The sequence below is a fragment of the Arvicanthis niloticus genome, chromosome 19 (assembly GCF_011762505.2).
Source record: "Arvicanthis niloticus isolate mArvNil1 chromosome 19, mArvNil1.pat.X, whole genome shotgun sequence".
Taxonomy (NCBI): domain Eukaryota; kingdom Metazoa; phylum Chordata; class Mammalia; order Rodentia; family Muridae; genus Arvicanthis; species Arvicanthis niloticus.
The window spans coordinates 51,651,823-51,659,223 of NC_047676.1; positions in this window are offsets into that span (position 1 = coordinate 51,651,823).

Sequence of the window (7,401 nt, forward strand, 5' to 3'; positions counted from 1 at the left end):
ACCAGTTTAACTTCTGTTCTTTCAAGCTGGCCATTCTCATACTTGAAGAAAAATATATATGAACATCTTCATTGCATCCTGTCAATAGTAAATGATTTTGTCTGATGGAGCATCACATTAATGCAATTCAGAATTACTGGGAAAAACAAAACTGAAGGTATAGGCAGTTGGTCTCGCCCCATAAAAAGTTTCATGAGTTAAAATACAGTTTACTGTCACCCTTGCCTTTCTTGAACTGTGGCACTATATGTCTGAATTCCATCCTGACCATTACAGGAGAGGATAGGAGGAGCCAGAAGAGGGAGGGAGGAAGGGAAGGCAATAATTACTTTACTTTCTACGGCTTGAGACCACTTAAATATGTCAAAAGGCTTTATCATTTTTATTTATTGTATCATTTTACACATTAACAGCTAAACATTTGTTGAAATGATATAAAATGTAAATTTGGGTTTGAGAAAACCTAAGCTAGTCCTTATTAAAAGAAGATCTAAAGAAAAACCCAGGTTTCCATTTTGAATACACTTTTCCTTTTGTCACATATCTTTAAAGGCCACAGCTTATAAAGTCAGTGTTATTCTCAAGTACGTTTGCAAAACTCTCATTTCTCTTACTTTAAACAAATCAGTTGTTAGCTTTAGCCACCAGTCACACAAGCACTCCGAATTTTCTAGAAAGTAGTTTCAGCAAACATCAGGACCACAGCCTCTCTAGGTGCTGTGAGTTCTCTCTTTCCCTTTGTCTTCTGTTGGGGTTACCCCCCCCACCCCCACACCCCCCCACCCCACCCCCACACACCCCCACCCCCACCCCCACCCCCACCCCCGCCTCTGCCAGCCTTGCCCCTTGTCCCGCAGCCTTTTCTCTTGTCTGTGCTGAGCCCTCCTCTGTCCTGGGCTGAGCCCTCTCTGTCCTGGGTTGAGCTTTTATCCCACTTCTCTCTGCTCTCAGAAGTGAAACGGAACAGGAACATCGTGTTCCCAGGCTGCCCAGCACACATGCTTCAGGATGCTGCCAAGTTCACAGCTGACCAATTGGCCTACTTTAGGGGACTTGCATTTATAAAATGTACAACCTTTATTTCCACTGCCCATCCTCACCCTCATCCCCGTGAGCGCAATAAAGACTGTGTCAAATGTACTGATAAATCAAGAGCCCTTTGGTTTTGTTGCAACAAAATGGGCCGGCAGTTCTTTTCCTCTTCCGTGGCGTGCAGCCCTGCCATTCACTCCCCAGTAAACATTGGCTGATGTGGTGCAGAGACATTTGGAAGCAGCTGCCTCTGAATTCGTAACTCATTTCTAAAGAAATATACTGATAAGATGATACGGTCTTCAATCAGGACAAGGGGCTGTCCATCTTATAATTTCTTTCCAAAAACAGGCTCAGGCAAACTGGCCTTCTTCCCATTTAGAAGACAGGGTTGTGCCTGCCTTTTCCTCCGAGGCGGGCTAGGCAGCTTCAGTAGCTGGTAAGTACTTTGAGTGCCCTTGTTTGGCTTTTCAGTCCATTCAAGACCAAATAAGAATGAGAATTTAACAGAGTTGTTTTGCTTCGGTTTGGTTTTGTGTTTTTTAAGAAGATAAAGGAATTGTTTTCTCTTGGAGCCAGTGATTTCTTATTTAGTATCTATCTGGTCCAGTTCATTAAAATCTATTTTCTCTTAAGGGCAGACCCAGGTTTTCATGAAGCTGGTAAAACATGGCACCTTTGTTACGAGCAAGGACTTAAAATTAGGTTCAAGAGTGAATGTCTATTTTAAAATAAATAATAAAGTTACAATTTCTTACAAATAATAAAAGGCACCCAGAAGATGATACAAATAATATCATTGGCATTAATAGCAGTTGTTTCTATTACAATTTAACTGTTTGACTCACTTCTAATATTTTTTTTTAATACTTTCTCATCTGTCCCCTCGTGGTAAGATCAGTGTAATGCTGTTTCATGGAGAGAGGAGAGATGACCTCTGCCTTTCTTCTGACACAGTAGATGGAATATTTTTAATTTTGTTTATTTATTTATTTATTTATTTATTTGGTTATTTATTTGGTTATTGGTGGATTAGAAAAGACCCTTTGCTTTCAGAACTCACTAGTCATGGCACAGCTGAACGGTTTCCTGCTCCAGGGTGCTTCATTAGAAAAGTCCCTTTGATCTCTCTGGGCAGAGCTCCAGACACCCTTTGGCCATAGCTTCAGTGACTGGCCTGGTCCTGTTAGGTGACCTCAATGGGAGAACAGGGCACAAAACACTTGTGGCAGAACCTGGGTCTGGAGGCGCTTGGCAGAGTGGTACCCATCTCACTCCAAGCCTTCTTTGTTGATGCCAAAGTCGGATTCCAGACTCTTGGGCAGACACAACTTGGTACAGGGAATCAACCTGGAGGGGATTCTGGGAGAACATGCCTGCCCTGCTCAGGCTGATCCCTAAGTAGGAAGGTGTTCTTTATATCCATCCTCCTATCCCAGACACTGACAAGGGCACATAGGACCCAGCATGGACGTAGTGTGAGAGACTTAGAGCTATTAATATCACAAAATCCTCCTTACTTGTTGGTCATATAGTAGATGTTTCTGAAACTGAACTTGGAATGAGATTCTCTAGAGGAAATGCCTCCTATTTAATCTGAAAAGTTTAAGTTCCATAGAAAAAGACAAAGATTTTATCTTCCTGTTTTGCTATTAAATTCTCACTATTTGAACAAGTAAGAAGTCTTCCTCTGAATGTGTCTCTGCTTGAGGAGGGGACCAAAATTAGTTAACAATGTGTTTGTTTTTCAGGGTTAAAACAGGGTAGCCAACAGGAAGCCTCTAACTGTTGTTCACTGCGGGTCTTCATCCATTCTAGAGATACTTGCTTTTACATCATTCAAGCTTCTCTCCACTGGGGTAGGACTACAAAGCAAAATTTAATTATTTAGTCACTTGGCATTCATACTCCATGACTGCCCAAATAGTCAAGTGTCAAGGCTTTTAGCCTGGGATTCTTCTACTTGGGCTGTAGTGCCTCAACTTTTTCAGAGTCAAATACGTTTTGACCCCCTTTTGAAACCAAAGTTGATGATATTAAGAGAAGAATCTTGAAAATACAAACATGTTTTCTTGCTTCCAGAGGAGGCTGAGATGATCCTTTTTTGCCCCACAAGGAAAAAATAAGTCAGCATGGTCAGTCTGGGGATTATTTAATAAGTCTACATAACGAAGTATGGCCATCTACACTCTCAGATCTCATGAAGTTCATAAATAATACCATATATAAGTGAGTACATGAACATGTATGCATTCATGGGCACACACACAGACAGACAGACACACACACACACACACACACACACACTGTACAAAGTTCTTCCTCAAAATAAGTATCTTAGTCTATTTTGACTGATACTTTTTAAACGATCATAGATGAGGTGACATATATATAGCAGAATTTGTGTCTCGCCATTCTGGAAGCCTTAGATGGACAGTCTGAGACAAAGACAATGATAGAGTTAGGTTCTGGTTAAGGCCCTTTTCCTGGTCCACAGAGGGAATATCACTGTGCCCTCATAGGGCAAAAAAGACAAAGTCTCTCTCTCTCTCTCTCTCTCTCTCTCTCTCTCTCTCTCTCTCTCTCTCTTTCTCTCTCTCTCTCTCTCTGGTGAAGATTTTTAACCTATGCATTTTAGGCAGATGTAAACATTCAAACCACTGCAATACATTTTAGGATTTCTTTTCCCATCTGCTGTTTTTGTTGCTCTGTCATCACCTATGTCTAGCTGTGTGATACCTGGGATCACCGTCTTTGTAACATCCAGAAACTGCTGTGTGCAGTAAGAAAGCAAACCTGGAGAACCAGACAGTCATAACCGTCTTCTAGGAGGAACTTGTCACCAGCCTTGTACTGAGCACCAAGTGGGAGGGAGGTTGGAGAATACTTAACTGAAACTGCCCAAAGGCATTGGCTCTTAATCTCTAACTGCCTACACAGGGCTGCTAAAGGCAGCAGCATCTGCCCCCTTGTTATCTTACTCAGCACACATGAGAGAGGCCACTGGTCCACACAGAGACCTTTCCCTGGTCTGTGTTTCATTTGTGTTTCACAAATGAAACACAGACCACACCTTGGAGGGGATGAAGTTCCCTAGAGAAGGCAGATAGTGTAATGGTGTAACCAGTTAACACAGAAGACAGAAGGATCCAGCATTCATTTTTAGCTCAGAGTTCTACAGGTCAGAAATACAGCATGAGTGACTGCTCTGCTTAGGATTTCACAGAGCTAAAACTAAGGTGTTAGGCATGTTGTGCTCTCATCTGGAACTGAGATCACATCTCATGCTTTCGTGCTTGGGATAGATTCAGTTCCTTGAATGCTAATTGCTGGCCAAGGAGTGTCCTAGAAGCTGCCTGCTTGTCCTATGGTCTTCTCCATGCCCAAGCAAGTAGAGGGTCTCTCCCTTGTACTCAATCCCTCTCACCCTCAAACTTCTTTTGAAATCTCCTCTTTTCAAACCCTGACCTAATTAGGCCTGTCCCACCAAGAGTAGTTCCACATCCATGCCCATTGATTGGGCGTCTGAATTACACCATGCAAAATTCCTTCCCCTTATGACAATCTCTGGAGCAAGTAGTTCACTGTGTCACTGGCAGAACTCACACTTGGAAGATGGGAATTGTACAAGAGCATCACTGAAGGCAACTTGAAATTCTGCTCTTTGCACATAGCAGGAGCTATTACCCAGCAAAGGAAATGACGCAGTAAGAGCTATGAGAACTCAGAAAAAGACAGAAGCAACTATGTCTAGTGGGTTAGAGTTTGTTTAAAACAGTGATTCCTAACCTTTCTAATGCTTCCACCCTTTAATAGTTTCTCATGTTGTGGTAACTCCTCCCCCAAATTATTTCATTGCTACTTCATAACTATAATTTTGTTCCTGTTGTGAATTGTAACATAAATATCTGATATGCAGGATATCTGATATGTGACTCCTGTGAAACGGTCATTGGACCTCCCAAGGGGGTTGAGACCCACAGATTGAGAACCTTTGGTTTAAATGAGAGGCAAAGTTCAAGCTAATCATAGAAATGGGAGGTTTGAGTACTTTAGCATAAAGGTGTAGCTTGTCTCTATCAGTGTATCCAAAGTCTTAGTGTGCACAGATCGTTCCACCTCTGGGGAATCCTATCTGAATCACTAATGAGTCAAGCATGGTCAAAGATCCATAGGTAATTGTTAAGAAATAACTGAATCCTGTAACAGTGACTCACTCCTGTAATACCCACAATCAGGAAGCTTACACAGGAGGATTACCATAAGTCTGAGACCAAAAGGAGACCTCTCAAAACAAAAGAAAACTTAGATTAAAGGCGTGCACCACTTTACCTGGCTTTCTTTTGTTTTGAGATAGATGGACCACTACTGCACTGATGGCTCCTCAGAGTCACCCTCCTGTTAAGCTAACCTTCTGTTGACTTTTTAGTTCTATGAACTGGTAAATTTCCTTTAAATCTATTCGGGCTGGACTTTCAAGGTTTTGCATCTGCTCGCCTCTATGTGTCCATACCAAAAGGAGAGGTCACTGCTGAGACGTGTCTACGTAAAGGGAAACAAGCCCTTTAGCAGACCAATGGTTGCTTCAGAGTTGGGAAAAGAGGTGGAGATGACATCTGGCCTGACAGCACAGCTCTGGAGTCCACATCACCTGTTAAAGAGGGAGAGTGACAGAAAACAGCACTGTAATTGAGGCAGGTTGACCAGCCTCTGTGTATGAAAGACTGACCATCCTTGATGCTTTACATACATTGTTTAGTGAATCCCAACAAACCCTCAGATGGCCTATTCTAACCCTTATGAATGTGGAAGCTGAAACTGAGAGAGGACCACTCCATTAACCAAAGTTATGCTTCATTCTCAGTTATTCTGATTCCCGTGGCCCTTCCCAACCCTTTGCATTTCAAAAGCAGGCTCCCAAATCAGTGCCTTTATCACAACACCGGAGGAGACTGACAAAGGTGCAGATAAGGAAAGGACCTGAATAAGAGCATTTAAACCCTTGGGCTGAAGTCAGGAAGGCTGAAGGGGAAAAAGCTACTCTTAACATTACTCTACCAGCAGCAAGCAGAGCAAACTCTGAGGTCATATGCTCTACTCATAATCTCTGGAGTGCTGGAGCAGGGTTTCTTCTGATCTCCTTTTCCAGAAGATAGAGCCACAGAGCTGGATGCAAACTGGAACCAGAGCCTGTCTTGGCTCTCTTTCATTGGTCCACAGAAATTTAGTGTTGAGATTTTAGAAAAATGATGACAAGGATCCCTGTCGGTCCACTATTTACAGAGCTGAGTCATTTCAACATTAAAAGTGCTGGGTTTTTTTAACCTGTTAAATATGAGGCAATAATAGCAGCCACAGTGTATAGAAATCTAGTGAATCAGCCGTGGGAACATGGTGAGTGATGATTGTAAGTACTGCTGAGCTATTCACAACTCTTGCTGTGCAATAATGGCTCTGTACCCATCCAGCCCTATCTTGAGTGCCCACTAGAGTCTTTTCCACTATGGTGGTCTCCAGTGGAATCTCAGTTACAGTTTGTCAGTGATCTGCTCTAAATAAGACTCTCAATTACATTGCCATAAAGTAACAGGGAAGATAAAATGAAGGCCCCAGTTTCCAACTTAATTTGTGTAACCATTGGTCTTCTTTAGGCTTTCCTCATCTGGTTGAAAAGGGGGAAGAGAGGAAGTTTCCATATCTTTCTCCACCCTCCCTCTCACTATTGAAATTTGCTACCAGAAAGGATCTGAGGCACTCAGTCAGTGGTGACTTATGAATAGGGCTTAACGGATGGCTTCTGCTTTTCAGAGTATTTGATATTACACTGAGGTCAAAGCTCTCTAATATTAGGATCTGATGTCAGTCTAGGGTGGGTTGTGTATGTTTTTGTCTTGGTTCTGTTGGTGTGGGATCAAGAGGAGGAAAGGGAGGAAGCCTGGATCCTTTTCTATGTCCAGGTTCTGCCCTCCAGAATGGAGGTAAACTTACCAGGTAGCAGAGAGAGAAGCAAGGGTGCTAGATTCTTCCTAGGACTGTATGAGACAGCCTGGCTGCGGTAGAAACTACTTTCATTTGAACCAAGAGGTAGGCGTAAAAGACACATCCACTTTGAACCAAATTCTTTAATAAGAACAAAAAAGTGGGTAGGGTGGGGGGGTCAAAAAAAAAAGCACAAACAAAACCAAAACCAAACCAGAATAGGACATAGTGACCTGTGAACAACCTCAGGATGCAGGCCTAGCCTAGCATGCACACACCTGATTTCCTGCTTAGCTGCTGCCCTGCTGTGCCATGGGCAGAGACACATTCAGAGCATCAGGATGGCCAACATACTGTACTGTTACTGCCTACTCTTGCTACTCTCAGGAC